The following is a 24,353-nucleotide window of genomic DNA, read 5'->3' on the forward strand; positions in this document are numbered from 1 at the left end:
GCCACAGGGCTGGGCAGGGTCTTGGACGCCCACTTCTGGGCCAGGTATTAACCCTTTCATCACGGACCGTAGGGTGGTATGGGGGTATCCCAAGAAGGGTTAGAACAGCTAGTGTGTGGGAAATGGGAGGCACTTGGGAGTCTGAAGGAAATGACCATTTATCAATGAGTACAGGGTATTTCAGAATTTTACCAACTGATACAGCCACCCTGACATATACTAGCTGAATTTCAGCAATAAAGTAAAAAATACATCTATATCAAAAGCCAATATAAGCTTTGGATCTGTAGCCTGGACCTCTACTTGGATGTCCGTAGGTATCTCCGTATGTCTAAAACTAAACCCATCATGTTGTTTCCTAAACGTGTAACACCTTATGATTACTTCACAAAATGGTGAAGTCACCCAGGTGCTCACACCAAAATTCTGGGGATCATTATCAGGCCTGTAACATCATTGCCAGCATATGAACTGCCCTCCTGGTTTTAGGGAACCTTCATTATGTAAATTTTGATGGGAGCCAGGGCTACTCCCTGTTTCACACTCTATACTTCTGCCTTCAGAATCTTCTCCAGTTCCCAGAATGTTAGACTAGAAACCAACATAAGGTGGTCCTGAATCTCAGGTAGTCTCCCATTTTCCCAGTAAGACAATCCTCCTGTCTCCCAGCAAAAGAGAAAAAGAAAAGTCTTTGGAAGACTTTTGGATCAATTTAAATATATACTATCTTTGAACTCAGGGACATAGAGAGTAGAAGCATGGTTCCAGAGGCCGGGAAGGGTAGTAAGGGGCTTTGAGGGAGAGGGGGATGGTTAATTGGTACAAAAAATAGTTAGAAAGAATGAATAAGACCTACTATTTGAAAGTACAATAGGGTGACTATAGTCAGTAACATTAATCGTACATTCTTAAATAACTTAAAGAGTGTAGTTGGATTGTTTGTAACTCAAAGGATAAATGCTTGAGGGGATGGGTACCCCATTCTCCATGATGCTTATTTCACATTGCACACCCATGTCAAAACATCTTATGTACCCCATAAATATATACACCTACTATGTATCCACAAAAATTAAAAAGAAAAAAAGAAAGCCATTTAAAAAATCTAATGCTATTTTACACTGGGTAATATGCTATTTTGGAGAAAATTATAATGCAGTATTTGAGCAAAAAGCCAGGTGTTTTGTTTTTTAATATAGTGTATTTATTTATAGACTAAGTTGCTACAAAAAAGAGGCTCCAAAATACAGTGACTCAAACAAGTTCGGAGTTCATTTCTCTCTCTTCTAACATTCCTTACATTGATGAGTGGCACAGGACAAGTAGATGCTGCCACTCTTTCTATTCTTCCTATTTTGTTGTTCCACCGTCCCCTAAGGCCTTGATCTTTGGTTGATCACTGTCACCTAAGGCCTTGATCTTGATCTATGTTTGAGGCTCCCTCACAGGCACCACATCCACAGCCTACTCTTGAAGAGAGCGAGAGAAAGACAAGGACAAACAGATTTCTTTTAAGAGAATGAAGCAGAAACTGCTCACACCACTGTTAAGAATTTAGCTGGTGGACACAGCCCACTGTAGGGGAATCTGGAAGAGGCAGACTCTACCCAGCCATCCATGTTCTTTGCCAAAACTTGGGGAAGTTCTATTAGTAAAAAGGATAAAGGGAAAATAGATAGTGGGGGACATCAGGAGCTTCTCCAAATTTGGGACTCTCAACTGACAGTATCTATAGGATTTTCTCTGGGGCGGCTCATGCATGCGCTTTAGGGGTGCATCCCTCTAACCTTTACCTGGTGCACCAGGCTGCTCATAGTCACCGTGAAGTGTACAAACTTCCACGTACTCCCTTGTTTTCACATAGGATCCTCATTCCTACCCTCCCTCGCCTGCTATCTCAGAGCCTGGTGGTCCTCTGGTTTTGTTTTTCCAGGGGATAAACTTCTGGTTTTATGCAGTGGCAGAGGAGGCTTAGTTCCCTATCAATCTGGAATGGGAGTAGGAAAATGGGGTTCAAGTGCTCCATGGACAGGTTTTCTCCTAAAATCCCTGTCCTTGACCTCCCATCACCTCTGCCTCCTGTGGCCCCCGACGTCTTCTTCTGAGCTTTTCAGGCGTTCTTTGGGTGCTCATCCTTGCAGGAACGTAGATTTGACCTTACCACTCTCTCACCATTCCTGCACCTCTGTTCAGTCTTCATAAATCCTACCTCAGGGCTACACGTCTCCTAGTGTCACCAAAGCTTGCATGTCTGTATCTTGTACTCTTTATTATGTAGGGGATTTGGAAGAGCAGAAGGAAGTGAAAATAGCTTTACTCTATTATCGTGAAACTGGAAACATTTTTTTCATCTGTTTATGATGCTATTACTGGAAATTTTATCTCAAGCCACAAATATCCATTTGCTTAAAATAAGGACAGTTTCATTTTTCCGTTCATCGTGCGGCTGTATACTCATATCTCCATAAAGTAACCACTAATTCTATTTCATTTTCAAGTGATTTTTAGAAGGTTTATTGGCAATGATATTCAAGACTTGTGATTGTGAAGTCATCCCCCACCCCAATACTTAACTAAATCTGTACGGAATTTCTTTGCTTCCTTTTAGGATGACCTCCATAGGCATACAAACTAGCAGTGACAGAGGTAGTTTCAGGCTTCTTACCTTGTCATTCAAAATAAAGTAAATCAGAGAGTAGCCTGTAATATAAAAAATTTTTAACAATCTATAAGGCCTCTCTTTATTCTGAGATATTTTTAGGGAACAAAACTTACTTTATATTTTGGCATGAAAGAACCAGACTTTCTTACAGCCTCCTAGTTTTGCTCATGCGAGGCCATGTACATAGAACACGCCCTCCAGTTTCTCCCTCTGGCTCACTCCTACTCATCCTTCCAAACTCATTTCAGGTGCTGTCTCCTACAGGGAGCCTTCCTTGATCACCTGATCACCTCCAAGAGCTCCTCCAAAGGCTGATCAGGTACTGCACCTGTGTGTTTCCACGGCACCCAATGTTACCCTTAAACTGCATTTCCTGTACTGTAATCTCTGGTTTATTTGTCAGTCTCCCCCACAAAACCATGAACTCCTGGAGGGCAAGGTCCATGTCCTCCTTATCTTTACATTCCTAGCATCTATTAACCATGCCTGGAACATAGCAGTCTCTAGTTATGTATTCACTTATTAAATGAATAAGAGAAATGCCGGTTTCCAAAGAGAAACAAAAGTCCCTTGACGAAATTAGAGGCAGAGGAATTGGGAGGGGTAATTCACCCTAGTTGCTTTTATTCACTCATTCTCTCGGCGACTTTATTAATCAAGCAAGCATAGAAAACTTCCATAAGACTCGATGAAACAGAATTTCAGAAATTAAAGTTTATCTTGGATAACTGATCCATTGATTGATGGTCAGATAAAATGATGTATAAACCTGTGCTTTCGGTATTTCTTTTACTCAAGGCCCTTTGGTTGCAGTAAACAGAAATCCACTCAAGTTAGAAATGAGGACTAATAGATCCAGAAAGCACACAAGCCCTGTACTGAGTAACCACACTGCAGTGAAGAGCTAAGGAAAATTTCGTTAGCACTTTATAGTCTGCCCTTTTCCATATGTTAACCAGAAACACAAAAGAAAATGGCAATTACTGTAACACGGACTTTGTAGGCTGAACAGCTGATAATGCTCTGAGCTCCTTTCCTGCTTTCCCCCACTGCAGCCACTGTAATGCAGGCCCATCCATCATGCTGACAGCGTGGCAGGGCATCTGCAAACCTGGTGGGTGTGTGGATGGACTTAATCACAGCTGCACAGTGGAACTCTTGGGGGTGCAGCACAGCTCACCAGACATATAAGAATAAGTTTCTGAAATAAGTTTAAGGAATGGCCTGAAGTCACAGAAGACAAACCTAAGAATCTTCCTTTTGAAAATCAAGATAGGTGTGGCGGCTTATGCCTGTAATCCTAGTGCTTTGGGAGGACTGCTTGAGGTAGAGTTTGAGACCAGCCTGGGCAATACAGCAAGATCCTGTTTCTAAAAAAAAAAATTAGCCAAGTGTGATGGCACATGCTTGTAGTTCCAGCTACTAGGGAAGCTGAGGCAGGAGGATCACTTGAACTCAGGAGTTTGAGGCTGCAGTGAGTTGCGATCACACTACTGCACTCTTGCCTGCGTGACAAAGTGAGGCCCTGAATTTAAGAAAAAGAAAAGGATCAGGCATGCAAGTTGGCTAAACAGAAGAGCAACTGTGTCTGAGCTCTGCTTAAAATTGTGATTGGCCTCCTAATGCCAGAAAAAAAGGCAAACAGGAAAAAATGTACAATACAGAAAACAGTGTTGATGAGTTTTGTGTAATTTGTTCCTCCAAGGAATTTCTCTGTGGTACCCTACTCCCACACCCCAGTCTGTGTTAGGAATCCACCTACCTAACCTTCACATGCTACAGGACAATCCTTTGGCATATCTCTATCACGGTGTTTATCGTCCACGTCCTCCTTGATCTTCCCCACTTCCTGAGGTGGGAAATAATGCCATTTATTATAACCCATTTCATATGCCTTTTGGGACAAGGAAAAGTATACATACATATTTAATAAATGAATATTATGTCTTATAGCTCTGTATTATCAGTGTCTAGTATGTGTCTGGAACATATGAGATGGACGAATAAAAAAGAATAATTGAAATTAAAATATCTGGAATTTAATGGCCTTTTAAAAGCCCTGTTAAAAAAACCTGTCATAGGCTTAATCATTCCTCCTGACTTTCATCTCATTCATTTCACACACAAACATCAGCAGAACAGACGTTCATCTGTACTATCTAAAGTGTGCATATTCTAGAAGTCTATAATTTTGACGTAATTATAAGATAAAGCTTTTTGTGTTAGTCTGGTGTTGTTAACATATAAGAGTCTGGGGCAGGGGTTGGGAGCAGGGGTCCCAGGACACGGGGAAGCTGAATGCTCACTGACTCTGAAGATGGCTAACTTTGTTATCACAAAGGTTTATTTAACTTGACAATATCTATCCTATTTCTAGATTTAGACACTTGTTTTTAAGGTGCAAAGACAACCTGAATTTGCTCCAGGTTCAGTCCTGCTTATTAAATGCAATGAGATGACATCTAGGTCATCTCATTTCAGCTAAACTTAGGGGAAAGGGAGGTTTTGATGGCTCTCTGTATCATTCTTGGATAAAAACATTCTCGGATGAAACATGTCAACATGTACTCTGACATTAAAGGCCAGTCACCATGCCTGCGAATGGGGCATGATGACACCCACTTCACAAGGCCATGCTAATCTCTTTCTTGTTTCCCCAAGGAAATAAAAATAACCTCTAAAATTATCTTCCCATAGACATCTCACAAAATGAAAGTTCCTAAGTTCTATAATATTATTATTAGATAATAATATTTATTATTATCAAATAATAATATTTATTATTATCATTTTTTGAGCCTGTCATGCAGGCGAGAGTGCAGTGGCACCATCTTGACTCACTGCAACCTCTGCCTCCCAGGTTCAAGCGATTCTCCTGCCTCAGCCTCCTGAGTAGCTGAGATTACAGGCATGTACCACCATAGCCAGCTAATTTTTGTAGTTTTAGTAGAGACACAGTTTCACCATGTTGGCCAGGCTGGTCTCAGATTCCTGACCTCAAGTGACCTGCCCACCTTGGCCTCCCAAAGTGCTGGGATTATAGGCATGAGCCATTGCACCCCGCCTGAAGTGCTGATGTAATCTTTACATAAGTTTAGAAAACTCTGAACTTGGGGCTTTTGGTGACTCCGTTTCCTCATCAGCGAAAGGAGGGATTTTGAACTAACTGATCTTTAAAACTCTAACTACAAATTTCAGGAAGTATGTAAACAGGCAGCTCACAAAAGAAATCAAAATGGCCAGTACACAGGTACAGATATTTTCAACATCAGTAGCAACCAAAAAAGTAAATTTACAAAATGAAATACCATCTTTTAAAAAAAATCAGATTAGCAAAGACAGAAAAAGAGTAATAACATCCTTCTTTAGCAGTTTCAGGAAGAATCATTTTCATCACTGTACAGTATCTGGAGTGGCTATTTGGCAATATGTATCAAAAGTCCTAAAATGACGTGGCAGATTGTATTTTCCAAAAATGGATGCACCGCTATATCCATCCTCTCCATGTTCTTACAATGAGTTGTTGATGCTGTTCCATTGACAGGTGGGAGTCTATGTGTCTTGCTCCACCTGGGTGGGCCTGTGACTGTGGTGGAAGGGATGCTGCATGGTTTCCAAGGCTAAGTTAGAAAAGGCGACAATGCTTCCACCTGCAGCTCTGTTGGGACACAAGGCTTTGAAGCCCTAAGTGGCCATGTAAGAAGTCCAGCTATCCTGAAGCCAACATGTAGAGAGACCACATATAGAGAAAGATGCCAGAGGGATGCCAGCTGTCCTAGCTGTTCTAGCTCCCTGCTATTCAACTCTTCCCAGCACTGGCAACACACATGTGAGTGAAAGAGCCTTCAGAAGATTCCAGCCTGCAGCCTTCAAGCCTCCCCAGCCAATATCAATTGGAGTAGACATAAGTCATCTTGACTGAGCCCTATCTGGACTACAGATTCATGAGTAAATTAAATGTGGTTGTTGTTTTAAGTACTCAGTTTTGGAACAGTTTGTTATGTAGCACTGGATAACTAGAAAATTATGTAGGCTGCTGGGTTAAAAGATATTTATATATCTGGATGGATAAACAATTAGTTCAGAGGTAGTTTGTTATATAGCACTAGATAACCAGATTATACAATGCATATAACACATATATTTTCATGTTATAAATATAATATTTATAATATATGAAAGTATATATTGCTGGGTTATATCTATACATATCTCCTATATCTATACATACTACACATATATGCCTATATTTATATCTACTGACTGATTCATCCATCGCTCTATCTACGTGTGTGTGTGTGTGTGTGTGTGTGTGTGTGTGTGTGTGTGTATGTAATATCTTTTAACCTAGAAATTTCAGTTCTAGGAATTACTGTTAGGAATATACTTAGAAAGTATACAAAAATATGGTTACATGGCATTCTTTCTAAAACTAAATATTGTGAAGCCATTTAAAATGTTCAGCAACAGGCAAATGATTAAATATTTTATATGCACATAATCAATAATAGGTAGTCAAAAAAAGTGATAACATGAAGCTGCATTTACTGACAAGCTAGTGAGTCATGAATCAAAATTTATAATCAACCCAATTCTTTGAACCTAAGGTCCATCTTTCTTACTAATTTTTTATAGGACTTAAATGCATACAAGTGGATTTAATCTATAAAAAGCTAGATTAATCACACTCATCATGGCTCATGCCTGGGTCTCTTTAAATTATGTCTTTATTTACACAAATATATTAATGCATATTGGTTTCATTTTAATAAAAAGGAATTATAATCTATAACTCATTCTATAATTTGTTTTCTTCATTTTATTATATATATCATAGATATCCCTCCAGGCCACATATTTAAATTTAACTCATTCTTTCAACCTTTCCCCCTATTAATGGACATTTCAGCTATTCCAGGTTTTTTCTTTTATATCACTATAAGCAATGTTAAAATAAATAAAGATGTTCACACATATTAGGCACTGATGCTTTTATTTCTATAGCATAAATTCCAAAGGATGGGATTGCTGGGTTGGTGTGAATTGAAATGTTAATATACATTGCTAAATTACATTCCAAAGGGTTATAACAATTCATACTCCAAAAAGTGATGCACGAGATTTCTCTGAATCTTCACCAACAACACATGCCTCCCCATCTCTGATTGGTGGAAAATGGTCTGAAGTTACGCATTTTTGACATATTTAAAATATAAACATTTGTAATACGTTGCAAATATATTTTTTTCTGTTGCTTTTTAAGTTTTCTCATGGCATATTTTGCAGCACAAAAGTTTTTTTTTTTGTCTTTGAAAATATTTTTATTGGTTGCTCTAAATTAATCTTTCTTTTGCTGCCCATTTTCAAGGTATTGAGCATTCTTTAGTTTCCTTCCCTCCTCCACCCTGTTTTCTCATGTCATTGAGCCATCGTCCTATGTGACTCCTGGTTTCCATACATCATCTCTGCGCCCCACAGTGGCCCACCTGTGTGAGTAGTTCAAAGCTGACATCTCTTCTGACTGGTTAGTGCCTAGTCCTGCCGATATTCAGTGCTGAATTTTGAATATCGTCTCTGATTGAAATTAGTTTCCTTAGCCACTGTGTTTGCTCAGGCTGCCACAATAAAGTACCACAACATGGGAGGCTTAAACAAAAGATGTTGATTCTCCCACAGTTCTTAGAGGGGAAGTCTGAGATCAAGGCCGTGTTCCCTCTGAAGGCCCTAGGGGAAGATCTTTCCTTTCCTCTTCCAGCTTCAGGTGGTGGCTGACGATTTTTGGTGTTCTTTGGCTTGTAGACACATCACTCCAGTCTCTTCACATAGCCTTCACATCCTCTTCCTTGAGCATGTTTTTCTCTCCACATTCCCCCTTTTAAGGACATCAGTCATGCTGGATTAGGGCCCACCCTAATGACCTTACTGTAACTGCATCACCTCTGTAAAGACCCTGTTTTTATTAAGTAAGGTCACATTCTGAGGTCCTGGGGATTAAGAGTCCAACATAGCATTTTTCGAGGACACAATTCAGTTCTTAATAGCCACCAGCTACCCAGCGCAGATAACTCAGGCTGCGGTGGAGGCCCAGATTCATGCACACATGGTGGGCAGGGCATACCCACAGTAGGTAAATATGTTCTTGTCTTAAAACCCTGGCCAGAGAAAGCATGCCGTCTTGAACTCCTCCTTCCCAACCCTTGTTTTGTATGTGCATCTACACAGATATAGATACATGTAGTTTTGTCTTGTCCTGTGTGAATGGGATCATAAAAGTTTTAAACTTTCTATAGCCAAACCAATCCATTTTTCCCTGTATGGTTGCTTAGACCTTTGTTTCAAAAGCTGAATCTACTATCAACAATGAGGATTTGTGGATGTGGGAGCAGTTAACAGACTAATTTGGACATGATCATACTTTCTACTCTGAGCATGTAGTGCTTTCAATTAGTACTTTGCTGCCACTGTCCTGAGAGACTGTACACTTGTGCCACTGTGAGTTCTAGACAAATGGTTTGTCTGATACCTTTGTTCAAAGAGAGCAATTCCACTACTCAAAAAACTTAGCTTTTACTGATAGAGATGTCAGCTGGTATTTAATGAGTCTGTAGCACTACAGAGCATGCTAATCTCTTTCTTGTTTCCCCAAGGAAATAAAAATAACCTCTAAAATTATCTTCCCGTAGACATCTCACAAAACGAAAGTTTCTAAGTTCTGTAATATTTCATTGTTACTAAACAGAATCCTTAAATGGTTTAGATGTCTTTAGATGTCTTATCTGTTTTTGATGAAAGCTCTGACTTGACAAATACCCCCAAGATGTATTGCTTTATGGCATTTGGTCAGATAAGGCTTAACAGGAGTTTTTACAATTTTTTCCCCTACTCCCACTGTATCTTTAAGGATACAATCACGTGAATATAGGGTAAGGCATTTTATTTCTTTTAAAATCCATAGTTTGTAGACATGTTAAAGTCTACTATATCGCAATATGCATGCAAATGCAATGAACTGTTGAAAACATGCCCTTAAACACAACAGGACTCTACCCTATGAATTAGATTGGAGGTGGAACAGAGGGTGTATCTTGCTTAAATTCCTGTTTGTGCTTAGCAGAAAATCAGTTCCCTTGGCTTTATAGCACCACTATACTAATTTCTAAGCCTATATTTTCAGCTTTAGTCTTCTACTTATGTTCCAGTTGTCTACTGAAACATTTTCACTTGAAGTCCCATCATATATAATTGTCATATGAAAACGAATTAATCAATACCCCCACCGTTTCCCAATTTCTAATACCACTAAGGCTTTAAATCTTGTGGTTACCTTTGTCCTACTCCCTGCCTTTCCTTTACCCTATCAAATCCCGGCTCTTTAACCATTCTTGGTTGACTCTTTAATCATTCTTCTCTAAGCTTTGTTTCACTATTTTCCCTTTTTACAAAAATAATATTTTTATTATAACAAACAGAGTTTAAAAATTGATGGAATCACCACACAATGTTCATAGCAGTGTTATCTATCATTGTTAATAAGTGGGAACAACCTAAATAAATATGCATCAACTGATAAATAAATAAACAAGATGTTATATGTAGATCCACACAATGGAAAATATTATTCAGTCGTAAAGAGGAATGAAGTACTTATTCATGCTAGAATATGGATGAACCTTCACATTGTGCTATGTAAAAGAAGCCAGAGAAATTCCATTTATTCTGATATTCTGATAAGGCAAAACCAGGGGACAGAAAACAGGTCAGTGATTGCCAGGGGCTATCGGAGGGGAGGAATGGGGAGTGACTGCTACTGAGTATCAGTTTGTTTCAAGGGTGATGAAAACTCTAAAATTGGATAGTGGGATGGTTGCATGACACTGCGAATATAGTAAAAAACACTGAGTTGTATACTTTAAAAGGGTGAATTTTTTGGTATGTGAATTATATCTCAATAAAGCTATCATTAAAAATGATGGAGTCTACTAGATCTAGTGAGTCCAGAAAGATTGCAGGATACGTCAATATATAAAAATCAACTTCTTTCTATGTAACAGAGACAAACAACTGAAAATTGAAATTATAAAAATGACACCATTTGTAAAATAGAACATACTTAGGGATAAATCTGACAAAAGATGTGAAAGATCTGTACACTAAAAACTACAAAACAATTATAAGAGAAATAAAAAATAACCTAAATAATTGAAGAGATATACCATATACATGGGTTGGAAGACTCAATATTGTTATTAATGCTACCCAAATTGACTTATAGATTCAACACAATCCCAGTCAAATTCTCATCAGGCAGTTTTGCTGAAGTTGACTGATTCTCAAATTCATATGAAACTGCAAAGTATCTAAAGTTGCCAAAACAGGTTTGTAAAAGATGAACAAAACTGGAGAAATAACACTATCTGACTTTAAGTGTTATAAAGGTGCAGAATCAAGTAATACAGTGCAGTATTGGCATAAAAATAACTAGATAAAAGATAAATCAGAAGACAAGAAAGATACAGTACAGAGTCCAGCTCATGTACATACTGACAACTGATTTTTGAGCAAAGATGTAAAGGCAAGTTAGTGAGGAAATGTTAGACTTTTCAACAAATGATGGTTAAAAAAAAACTATATTCCTACACACAGTGATGCATGTCTATAGCCCCAGTTACTCGGGAGACTGAGGCAGGTGGATCTCTTGAGCCCAGGCATTCAGCCTGGGCAATACAGCAAGGCCCTGTCTCTAAAAATAAGAGAAATAAAAATTTAAAAATCTGCCCTTCCAAAGATACTCTTAAGAGACTTATAAAAGTTATAGACTTGGAGAAAATATTGATAAATTCTATACCTAACACAGCATTTGAATACAAATATATTTTAAAACTCACCCAACTTAATATAAGTAAACAAATAATCTAATTAAAAACTGAGAAAAGAAATGAACATTTCACAAAGTAGATATACAAATGGTAAATAAGCACATAAAAAAATGTTCTGCAAAACTAGTTATTAAGAAAGATGCATGTTTTAAGCCTGTAATCCCAGCACTTAGGGACATTGAGGCAGGTGGGTCACTTGAGGTCAGGAGTTCAAGACCAGCCTGGTCAATATGGTGAAACCCCGTCTGTACTAAAAATACAAAAAATAATTAGCTGGGCCTGGTGGCGGGCACCTGTAATCCTAACTACTTGGGAGGCTGAGGCAGGAGAATCTCTTGAACCCAGGAGGCAGAGTTTTCAGTGAGCCAAGATCGCGCCACTGCACTCCAGCCTGGGTGACAGAGTGAGACTCCAACTCAAAAAATAAATAAATAAATAAATAAAGATACATGTTTTAAACTATAGTGCTAAGCATCTATTACATTAGCTAAAACTACAAAGACACTATGTGCTAACTGTTGGCAAGGATGTGGCAAAAGGGGACCTCATATACCGCTGACGGGAATGCAACTTTGGAAAACACTTGGGTAATTGCTTAAAAAGTTAAGCATACATCTACCTTAGGATCCAGCCATTTCACTCCTAGGTATTTACCCAAGAGAAATGAAAACATGCCCAACAAAAATGAAAGACATCTAGAATATTCACAGAAGCCCCACATAGGAAACAATCCAAATATCCATCAAGAGGGGATAAACAAATTGTGGTATATCCAAACAATGGAATACTACTTGGCGATAAAAAGGAATTAACCTGGCAATAAAAAGGAATGTTAGAGCATTTGTACATGCTATAACATAGAGGAATCTGAGTTAATCAGAATAATTATGTTGAGTTAAAAAAGGCAGATAAAAAAGAGAATATACTGTATGATTCCATTATATAAAATTCTAGAAAATGTAAATTAATCTATAGTGACAGGAAGGAGATTAGTGGTTACCTGGGGATGAGTAGGGGAGAAGAAACACAAAGGGGTAAGGAGCAGGAAGGCGGAATTACTGTACATATGCTCCTACTGTGGGAGAGTTGAGCTGGCTTTCATTTTTCTCCATGTTCGTAACTTATTATAACTGCAATAAACACCATTACTCACTAATATTTTTTGTACATCCTTAGGTATTTCTTCATGGTGCAGAGTATATACACAACACATGTTCTTTAGTGACTTCATCATTGGAAGGTCCATTTTATAGCTGCTTGAATATAAAGCCTGAATACCTAAATTGCTGGGTCAAAGAACAGCCACATTTTAACACTTGATGAGTTTTTGAAAAATGGACACAACCAAGTAAACCAGCATCCAGATCAAGAAATCCAACAGCAGCATCTAGAATTATTCTCATGCTCCCTATCCTGACTTGTTTTTTCCTGTACTTTATGTAAATGGAATCACGTAGCATGCACTCTTTTGTATCTGGCATGTGGACTACTCATTACCATTGCTGCTTTGCATTCCTTGTGTGAATCCACATATTTATCTCAACTTAGGTTGATAGGCATTTGGATAGTTTCTCGTTCTTCCTATTATTAGTATTGGTCCTATAACACTCTACAGCATGTCTTTCAGTGAATAAATGCATGCATTTCTGCTGAGTATTCACAGGAGTAGAGCTGCTGGGTTACACACGCCTACAGTCAGCTTTAGAAGACAAGCAACAGAAGCTTTTAATATTAGAGGACAGTCAGAAACATACATTTTTATATTTGCATGATATATATTTAACAAGTAATTTCATTAGTGAATATTCATTTAGCACCTACCATTGTCCAGGCATTGAGCAATATGTTGGATACATATTGCTGGACAATAGATACTGCCTCTTCTCTTGGGGCACTTAGAAAAAAATCTATATTCTAGGGTTAAACAGAAAGCCAGGATAAACTCAGTGTGTGTATGTATTTCAAAACTATGTTAAAATATCATGATGTACAAGAACATAGCCTAGAAGGAAAATAAATCAGAAGTGTAAGAGTGATTCTCTTTAGGTAAAGTGTTTGTTAACAATTTTTTCTTTTTCTTTTTTTTTTGTTTTGTTTTGTTTTTTACTTTTCTATATTTTCCAGGACAACCAACCATATTAAATTCCACATATATATGGTGATCCAAGTCCATAAGGTACCTACCTGAAGACAGCTATGATGTTCAGAAGTGACGACATTCTCCAATCGACAAGGAATTTAGTCAGTACTTGTTGAACAACTGATACTGAATTCTATGTCACAAAACCTTGCACAAACTTATTTATGTTGTTGTATTTTGTTGCAGTTGTAGGCTCACAGAAAATGAGAATTGAAAGGAATGCTGGAACCCATTTAGTCCACTTGCTTGCAAATACTTTCAGCTCTGAAGACCTTTATTTGAAATTTTATATGGAAACCTAATATATACAAGAGAGACTTGCAGCACTTTGAAGACCTTAGGAGCCTAAGCTCAGCCCTCTGCGACAGGTCCTAAGTGCCAAGAATCTTTCAGAAACACTGCTCGAAAACCATTGTTCAGGTTTAATCCCTTCATTTTCTAGAAAAAGAAGGTAAAGCAAGGCTATGAGACAAGTTAGCTGCAGAACTAGACCTTCTGACTCAATTTCATCTTTTCTAACACACCACTATTTTTTGAGTAGGAACAATGCCCTGTGTCTCTGTGTCCCCCACCAGGGCCACTACAGAAGATAGCAGTGCTCAGTACATGTTGTTTAATAGAACAATTGATATATACCTGCTTTTCAACTTGAAAAGGCCAAATCACCACCCAAGATTCATTATATGCAGAAAAAGCCCTGCATGCTTTTCATCAAAGGAGCTAAGGGTCACCTCAGTCTCTATAGCTAACCTGCTTAGCTGGCACCAAGGACGTACCCCAAAACCAATAAGAAGATTAAGATGTCAAACAGTAAAGCAGCTGGGGTATGTAATGGACTTAAAACCACAAAGAGGAAGAAGACCTATACTGAAGAAAGTTCTTCCTGCCTAGGGCAATTAATGTGGTAAACAGATGGGGAGAGATATGAACTATTTTCATGCTTTAATGGGAAGATAAAAGACACAAGGAAATAATAAGCAGAAAATCCATAGTGCAGCGGCAAACATAAAGACCTGCTTTTCTTTTTCCAAGCAATATTTAATTGCTAAGCAGTAATATTTGCTCAGAGTTTTACCCTGTTAGTTGTTTTTCCATCATTATAAAGGAACTGAGTACTGGAGAGCTGTGATAAGACATTCAGAGATAAATCACAGAGTTGTGCAGGGGTAGCAATGGAAGCAATGAAGATAAAAATGAGCTCCTGCATTCTGCCATACACCTTACCCCTGGCTGAGTTTGCAGAAAGGCAAGCTTCCCTTTATTCAGAAGGTACCATACAGTACATTTAGAAAGGATGTTTACAATGATGATCATGAGGTGGTATTTGTATCAGCTAAGAAGCATCAGGATATATGTTCAATACAGTTTTATTGTGGATTTCTTATTGTGTTTGAGTTATTCCTCAGTTGGTAATCCATACATAGCATGGTAGAGGCCCTTTTCCATTCATTCACATGTATCTTAGTCCATTCAGGCTGCTAAAACAAAGTACCTTAGACTGTGTAATTTATAAACAATAAACATTTATTTCTTACGGTCCTAGAGGCTGGGAAGTCCAAGATCAAGGTGTCAGAATATTCAGTGTCTGGCGAGAGCCCTGTTCCTCACAAATGACGCCTTCTTGCTGCCTTCTCATATGGCAGAAGGGCAAAGAAGGGACAAACACGGTGTCCTCGCAGAGTGGAAGAGATGGAAGGGCAAAAGGGGCTCTAGGCAGAAAGGGCATGAATTCCATTCATAAGGGCAGAGCCACCTCCGAAAGGCCCCACCTTCTAATATCATCACCTTGGGGATTAGGTTCCAACATAATGAATTTTGGAGAAACACATACATTCAAATCACCCCACTGTGCTACTGAAACGAGCTGTCTCTGCTGTTTAGCTTCGCCCATTACAATTCATTTTGCTTATGCCTTCCTGCATCACCACTGTTATAATATCATTGCAATTTCTTACATTTGTGGAGAACCTTATGTATGACTTTCAAAACATTTTTCACTACAATTTTCTCACTTTATCCTCATGACATCTCTGTGATATGTACTTGTCATTTGTCAAATACATAGGCTCAAGGATTTTATATGATGACTCCGAGGTCTCCTAGTTAATAAATGGCAGGATTGAAACAGGAACCATTAACTTCTGGGTTTTAGCCCATCATTCTTCTATCACAACATACTTTTCACTAAACTACATAAAGCACCATCAGATGTTCTCTGCTGTCCTCTTGATAAAACTCCACAACCTCAGTGTGGCTTTTCAGGTCCTCCTCAATCTGGTGCCTTCATCTGTCTGACCTTCTTTCCCATTTCTCTGCAACCCACACTAGCTGCTTCCCTCATAACAACAATAACACCCTCACCTGGAATTCTTTTTTTTTTTTTTTGGTAGAGATGGGGTCTCGTTATGTTAACCAGGCTGGTCTTGAACTCCTGGGCTCCAGCAATCTTCCCACCTTGGCCTCCCAAAGTGCTGACATTATGGGATTACAGGCATGAGCTACCATCCTGGCCTACTTAGGCAAATTCTGTATAACCTTCAAGGCTCAGCACATGTGTCTGGTAGATATAATCTTCCACCTAAGCAATTAATGACTGAACTATATATTTTAACATTTAATTATACTCAATATAATTTACAGTAAATCATAGTTGTTAAGTTTAATGTACTGAAGTCTTGTTTCTGTTAGAAGACCAAATTTTTTTCTTGTAAAGAGTGTTATAATATACTTTTATCCATGAACATACACCATTGTCCAGTACAGATTAAATACACAGTAACAAAAGTCAGGTATATTTTTGTTTCTATACACTGCCTAGCATCATATGAGGACACGGTCCTTGAAACGACTGGGGTTAGGGGGAAAGGCAGAATTTCAGTCTTGGAGTAACGGGGGTACCAGGAAGGCTCCAAGGTAGGGACAGGGTAGGGGCCTAGGACCTGAAATTGGGTATACACTGAAAGGAGAACACGCAGCATGACTGACCTGATGCTCCTTACATATATCCTGCTTTGTAAAGAATTAGCCTCAATACTGAGCCAGGTCTAAACTACAGGTAGAGGTTAAGTGCTTCCTAAGAGGCAGGGAGAGGGAAAGAAAAAAAGAAAGAGAATACGACCAAGCAGACCACTGGTGGATTGTGTCCTAGAACACAGTTACCTTCTGTAAGGCAGTTTGTATTGCGAGATATAACCCATTTGTTGCTGATCATGAGAAACAGCACTCATTTCAAAAACCCAGGTGATTCTCTAAATCAAAGTGTGGCCCCTATTTGTTTTTGTAAATAAAGTTTTGTTGGTATATCCATTTGTTTAAGCCCTGCCTGTGGCTATTGGTGCACTGCGAAGATGGAGTTGAACAGTTGCAGCCAGTCTACGTGGCCCGCAAAACCTAAAATATTTACTATCTGGCCATTTACAAAAGTTGGCCGATCTCTGCTCTAAAATCTAGTTCTGCCTTTTATAAGGGGATCATAAAGCAATTTTTGGCAAGGGAGACCCAGAAGCTGCCAGTAGATTCAGAAAGACCAGGAAGTTTCCTTCTGTTATTGATGATATGTTGTTGTATGACTTTATCACTTAACATTCTAACTTAGTGTATCTATCAGTGAAGTTGAGATTCTTTTACCCACCTTTGTGTCCCACGCCTGAAATTTTCTAGCACTTTTGTACTGTGTCTGGTTATGATTATTCCCTAATGCTCATGTTCAGAAGAAATGTTATGAGCAGAAAAAGAAAATGAGTTCTTTATATAATAGTCGCAGTATTTACAGCAACAACTTGCTTATCTGACTGCAGGAAGTAGCAGATTTTGAGTTAACAAAAGTATATCTCTCACATTATGTTGACCACTTTTACTGGAATCCTGTTTTAGTCCATTTGTGTTGCTATAAAGGAACATCCAAGGTTGAATAATTTATAAAGAAAGGAGCTTTATTTGGCTCACAGATCTGCAGGCTGTGTAAGAAGTATGGTGCCAGTATCTGTCTGGCTTCTGGTGAGGTGTCGGGCTACTTCCACTTACGGTGTAAGGCAAAGTGTAGTGATCACATGGCAAAGGAGAAGAAGCCAGAGGGAGGAAGGAAGGGAGACAGAGAGAGAAAAAGACATAGAGAGAGAGAGAGAGAGAGAGAGGGAGACACAGAGAGAGAAAGAGAGGTGTGAAGGAGAGGGAAAGAAAGTGAGAAGGAAGGCAGGTGCCAGGCTCTTTCTAACAACCAGCTCCTGGGAACAAATAGAGAACTCACTCACCTTTCCTTGCTCCACAGGGAGGGCATTCATCTATTCATGAGGGATTCACCCCCTACCACGACCCAAACACCTCGCATTAGGCCCCACGTCCAACACTGGGGATCAAATTTCAACATGAGGTTTGGGGGACAAACATCAAAACTATAGCACTATCTTAAATGGATTTCTCAAATTTTCTCTTAGCAACAGAGCATACACAACATAATTTTACCCTTTTTTGCTGACTCTGAATCATCATAATGAAATTTATTGCACTATAGACCTCTGGAGTCCCTAAGGAATGGAGGTTAATTGAGCCAACACAAAAGGGCCAAGAAAACTCATTTCATAGTTCTTCTATCTGCGTTTCTCCTTTCTCATTCTCAGCAGCTGATCTGCAGTGGAATATACCAGGACTGAAAGGTGACCTAAATTAACCACCAATCTCACAACACAATTCCTAGATCCCAAACAATGTGCCCATCTAATGAGATGGTTTGGTCTAGTTTAGTTCACCAAATCATCAAATATTTATAATGTGCCTCCTCTGAGATAGTCAGAGTCCTACATTCAATGATGATTAAAGCATGATTTCTGCCCTTAAGGAATATGACTCCAACCTTGGTAGAAAACCCAACGTGACCCAATGATATGTAGATAAGAAGGCCCCGCTTCTTATGACTTCACATTTTGCTATTTTGCTCATTCAGGCCCAATATTTCACTTTCAGGTTTCCATTCACACATTCATTGCATTTTCTGGTGACACTGAATAATATCTAAATGGACAAGGAGAAAGTTTAAGAGCAGGATGGAAAGCAAATTCAGGATTCTGCCTTACAGCAACAGCTTGAAGATGTGACTTCCAAGAATGGGTTCTACCTAAAAATGAAGACTTCCTTGTATTATACAGTAATATCTCAAAAATTATTTCACAGCTAATGTTATGATCTTGAATTACTTCCTAAAGGTCCAGGAAGACATTAGATAGACTGGGCATGATAATCCCGCTTCACTAACTGGTCATTCCTGTATCACTTTCACAATGATGAACGAAAGGGAAGTCCTAAATATTTCTACCTAATCAAGCATAGTAATCAAGCTGTATGATTTTTTTCCCTTTATAATAAGACTTTAGGCACCCCTAAGACTCAAAATCAAATATTATACAAAGAATAAGGGGTACTTGGGGAAAGAGAAATATGGAAGAGAAATAGAAGATGAGAGAAATAAATGGAAGGCAGATAAGAAGAAATGGGTTCAGGGAGGCAGAAGAGATGGAGGAAAGAGAAAAGATAAAGATCAAGATGAGAAAGACATAGAAGAGGAATATTCAATCAAAATGTCTTTATTCAAAAAATAACCATGTTGAGGCTGGCATGGTGGCTCACGCCTGTAATCCCAGCACTTTGGGAGGCCTAAGGTGGGTTGATCACATGAGGTTAGCAGTTTGAGACTAGCCTGGCCAACACGGTGAAACCCTGTCTGTACTAAAACTACAAAAAAATTAGCCAGGCATGGTGGTACGTGCTGTAATCCCAGCTACTCTGGGAGGCTGAGGCAGGAGAATTGCTTGAACCCAAGAGGGAGAGGTTTTTGCAGTAAGCCAAGATCGTGCCACTGCACTCCAGCCTGGGCAAGAGAGCAAGACACCATCTCAAAATAATAAATAAATAAATAAATAACCATGTTGAGAGAAGATCACAAATGAAGAGCTAATCTCCTTGCAAGAATAAGTGTGTGGAGACCAAAGAGTGAAGACTTCAGGTGGACACTGAAGGGCACATGGCCTAAGGCTTGTATCCTCTGACACTCAACCCTCTCCAGATCTTTTACCAATTGAGGACAGTTGGCTCCCAGTTTCAGGGTAAAGGAGACAGTGAGGTCACCTGCTTCCAGGAGCAGTCTTGTGCTGGAAGAGCTGGCTTTAAGCCAAAAGACACTATGTGGTAAACTAGAACTAGCAACTGAAGAAAAAACATGTTTGAAGCAGGATTAAGTATGCATATGGTTAAGCCAAAGAAACAGAAAGAAATTAGGTCAATATAAGACTATATAATATAGAGGTTGTACTAATTTACAGTCCCACCAGCCATGTATAAGCATTCCCTTTTCACCACATCCATGCCAACATCTATTGTTTTTTGACTTTTTAATAATAGCCATTCTGGCTGGGGTAAGGTGGTAGGTACCTCCCTGTGGTTTTAATTTGCATTTTTCTAATTAACTAGATTAAACCATCACTATGTACAGACAATATGATGAAAAACTCAAGATAATCACCTGAAAAACTATTAAAACACAAGAAAATTTAGTAAGCCTGATCAATGTGAAGCAATGGCTTCCACCAATAACAAACAGAAGATATAATGGATGAAAAGACCTCAAGTATAGCAGCCAACACAATAAAAGACCTAGATGTAAACTTAATAGAAATGTGAAGGCGATACATGAACAAAATTTCAAGTCCTTTTTAAAGGACAGACAAGGGACCAAATGGAAAAGCATAGCGTGGCCTCAGATAGGAAAAACTGACATCATAAAGATATCATTCTTCTTAACTTGGAAATCAAATGCAATTCCAATAAAAAAGAATAGCAAGGAAAACTCTGAAAAAAAAAAGAGTAATAAAAAGAAACTAGCTCTGTCAAATATTAAGATGTTTTACAGACCTCATCAATTAAAACAGGCCAGGCATGGTGGCGCACACCTGTAATCCCAACACTGGGAAACCAAGGAGAGAAGATTGCTTGAGGCCAGGAATTCAAGACCAGCTTGGGCAACGTAGCAAGACCCTGTCTCCACAAAAAATTAAAAAATTAGCCAGGCCTGGTGGCAAGTGCCTGTAGTCCCAGCTACTTGGAAGGCTGAGGTGGTAGAATCACTTGAGCCCATAAGTTCGAGGATGCAGTGAACTGAGACTGCATCACTGTACTTCAGCCTGGGCACAGAGTGAGACCCTGTCTAAAAAAATAGAAAAAAATAATAACAGTAACAATTAAAACAGTGTGAAACTGTTGTATGAATAGACAGATAAATCAATGGAATAGAACAGAAGGCCAGAAAACAGACCAAATACATTTGGGAATTTCATATATGATAAAAATGGCACCTTAAGTCAGTGGAGAAAAACCATTCAATAAGTGTTGCCGGGACAGCTGGACAGCCAACCGGAAAAGAAAAAGTTGGAACCACACTCACACCAGACACCAGGATAGACTCCAAGTGGAACAAAGACTAAAATATTAAAAATGAAACCATAAAAGTACTCTAAGACCCACAAAAATGAGGCAACCTGACATGATCTGTCCCTGATGGAAGAACACACCACATATGAAATAGTCTTGAAAGGGGAAAATTAATCTAAATCTGAAAGCACCTCAATCCCTACCAATTTACAGAAAATAAAGAGGACAGAGGAACATTTATAAAAGTACACCACAGGGATGCAATTAGCAAAACCCAGACTGTGGGAGACTCAAGAGAACAAACTCAAGGTGTTATTAGGAAAAAAAAAAGAGAAAAGAATCAAGAAAAAAGAAAAAGAGATGAACCTCTGGTTTAAAAAGAGATTAAAGCCACACTGCCTTAGTTCAGGTGCTCATCTCTTGTCTGCCGTCAACATCTTCAGGAATTTCTACTCAGGAGATTTTACCATGGCCATTATAAGGTGAAGACCTGCTGCTTTTTTTTTTTTTTTTTTTTAAGTTTACTGGTTTCTTAACGTTTATTTCTTTAATTTAATTAATTAATTTTTTTGTTTGTTTGTTTGAGACGGAGTCTTGTTCTGTCATCCGGGCTGGAGTGCAATGGCGTGATTTCGGCCCACTGCAACCTCAGCCTCCCAGGTTCAAGTGATTCTCCTGCCTCAGCCTCCCAAGTAGCTGGGATTACAGGCGCACACCACCCACATGCCCAGCTAATTTTTGTGGATTTTTTTTTTTTTTTTTTTTTTTTCAGTAGAGGTGGGGTTTCACCATGTTGGCTAGGTTGGTCTCGAACTCCTGAACTCAAGTGATTCACCAGCTTCAGCCTCCCAAAGTGCTGGGATTACAGGGATGACTCATTGCGCCTGGCCCTTTAATTTAATTTTTAAACAGATAAGATATTCCCAGAGATGAAAAAATTCAAAGTTAAAAAAGGCATAAAGTGAATTCTTTTAAATTTATTTTTATTTACCTTATATGTCTACATATATTTATTTCAATTGTTGTTGGGGTACAAGTGGTTTTTGGTTACATGGATGTATTATATAGTGGTGAATTCTGAGATTTTAGTGCACCCCTTACCCAAGTGGTGTACACTGTACCCAATACGTAGTTTTTAATCTTCACTTCCCTCCCACTCTCCCCACTTCAGAGTCTCCAAAGTGCATTATACCACTCTGTATGTCTTTGCATACCCATAGCTTAGTTCCCACTTGGGAGAACATACAATATTTGACTTTCCATTCCTGTGTTATTTCAATTAAAATAACAGCCTCCAGCTTCATCCAAGTCATTGCAAAAGACATTATTTCATTCCTTTTTATGGCTGAGTATGTATATATACCACAGTTTCTTTATCCACTCATTGGTTGATAGGAACTCAGATTGGCTCCATATCTTTGCAATTGTGAATTGTGCTGAAAAAAACATATGCATGCATGCATCATTTTGATATAATGACTTCTTTTTCTTTGGGTAGATAGCCAGTAGTGGGATTGCTGGGTTGAATGGTATATCTACTTTTAGTTCTTTAAACAATCTCCATACTGTTTTCTATAGAGGTTGTACTAATTTACATTCCCACCAGCAGTGTAAAAGTGTTCTGTATTCACCACATCTATGCCAACATCTACTGTTTTTTGACTTTTTAATAATAGCCATTCTGGCTCGGGTAAGGTAGTAGGTGGTGAACTGTGGTTTTAATTTGCATTTTTCTAATAATTAGTAATATTGGGCATTTTTTCACATGTTTCTTGGCCATTTGTACAACTTCTTTTGAGAACTGTCTGTTCATGTCATTTGCCTGCTTTTTCATGGGATTATTTGGGTTTGGGAGTTTTTTTTATTTTATTTTTAAATTTTTTTTTGCTGATTTGTTTGAGTTCCTTGCAGATTCTGAATATTAATCCTTTCTTAGATGCACAGTTTGCAAATATTTTCTCCCATTCTGTGGGTTGTCTGTTTACTCTGATGATTATTTCTTTTGCTGTGCAGAAACTTTTCAGTTTAATTATGTCCCATTTATTTATTTTGGTTTTTGCTGCATTTGCTTTTGGGGTATTAGTAATAAATTCTTCTTCCCACCCCATTCCTCAAGCCAATTTCCCCTTCCTCAAAATACTGCTGTTTTATGTGAACCTCTCAATATATTTGTATGCATTTACAAGAAAATCTTAACTTATATTCTTTTTTTCCCCTTAATAACAAATATGTACACCAAACATACTGCTGTGGCTTTTCTTCAGTGAAGTATTTCAGTAGCTTCCAAATTCATTTTCCTGACTGCAATTTTGTACTTTCCAATCCATTCTTCATGTAGCTGTTGGGTTGATCATTCTAAAATGCAGATCTGATCATGCTTAAAAATTTACAGTGTCTCCCTCTTAACTACAGGATCAAGTTCAACTCCTTAGCTTGGAACAATATTCAACATCTTTCATAATCTAGCCCTAACCTACCCTCTTTCCAGGGGTTTGGCTTACCACTCCTCACTACAAATCCCAAACCCCAAGGACACTGGATTCTGAATACACCAAATGCTTTCTTTGTCCATGATTTTCTCTCTACCTGGGCCTTCTTTTCACTTCTCCATCTGGCAAGTTTTTACTTTCTATCTATCTTTCAAGATCCACTTAAATGATACATCCTTTCGGAAGCCTGCCCTCACTTGTCACAAGCAGAACTACCAGGGACTGTGCTCCCCTATTAGGACTAATCAGTTTTGCCATCCACTATGCCCACAGTCCTTTGTTCAAGGCTATAATATACTGCATGTCACAGTGTACTATATTATTATTTGTACTAGTCAGTAGTGAATAAATGAAAGATCATGCCTTATGGTCAACCCAACCCCTTCCCCGAAGAATTCTAACTTCAAAGAATGGAATTCCAAAAAAATATCAAAAGCCAGGCTTGCAAAGAATTTTACCAGTCTACTAAAATGAATTTATTGGTTTGCCTTCATTCCAGATGGTCCTTGAAATCAACATCTTGTATTATTCACACAGCACACCAACAGCTGCAGGGAGGCTTGTACCCTTCTTCCAGCAGGCCCCAGCAGGCTATGTGACTCCTTCAAAGAACTCCAACTTACCCTTGGGCATACACCAATGAAAATCCCACTGTCTCATATCCTAGTGAGCAGAGGGAAGTTCCATAAGCTTATTTAGGGAGAGCCAACAGTTGGTTACAAGAGTAGAGACTGGAAATCACAGGTTCCCCTAATTAGATCCCTGTGCTA

At 38.7% G+C, this 24,353-nt stretch overlaps 1 protein-coding gene across 6 annotated transcripts in view; it reads right to left on the minus strand.

The window, feature by feature from the left end:
• The window catches only part of CRACD (capping protein inhibiting regulator of actin dynamics), a 279,184-nt gene that overhangs the window by 84,907 nt on the left and 169,924 nt on the right, over positions 1–24,353 (minus strand). The window lies entirely within an intron of this gene.

The sequence above is a fragment of the Pongo abelii genome, chromosome 3, assembly GCF_028885655.2.
Source record: "Pongo abelii isolate AG06213 chromosome 3, NHGRI_mPonAbe1-v2.0_pri, whole genome shotgun sequence".
Taxonomy (NCBI): Eukaryota; Metazoa; Chordata; class Mammalia; order Primates; family Hominidae; genus Pongo; species Pongo abelii.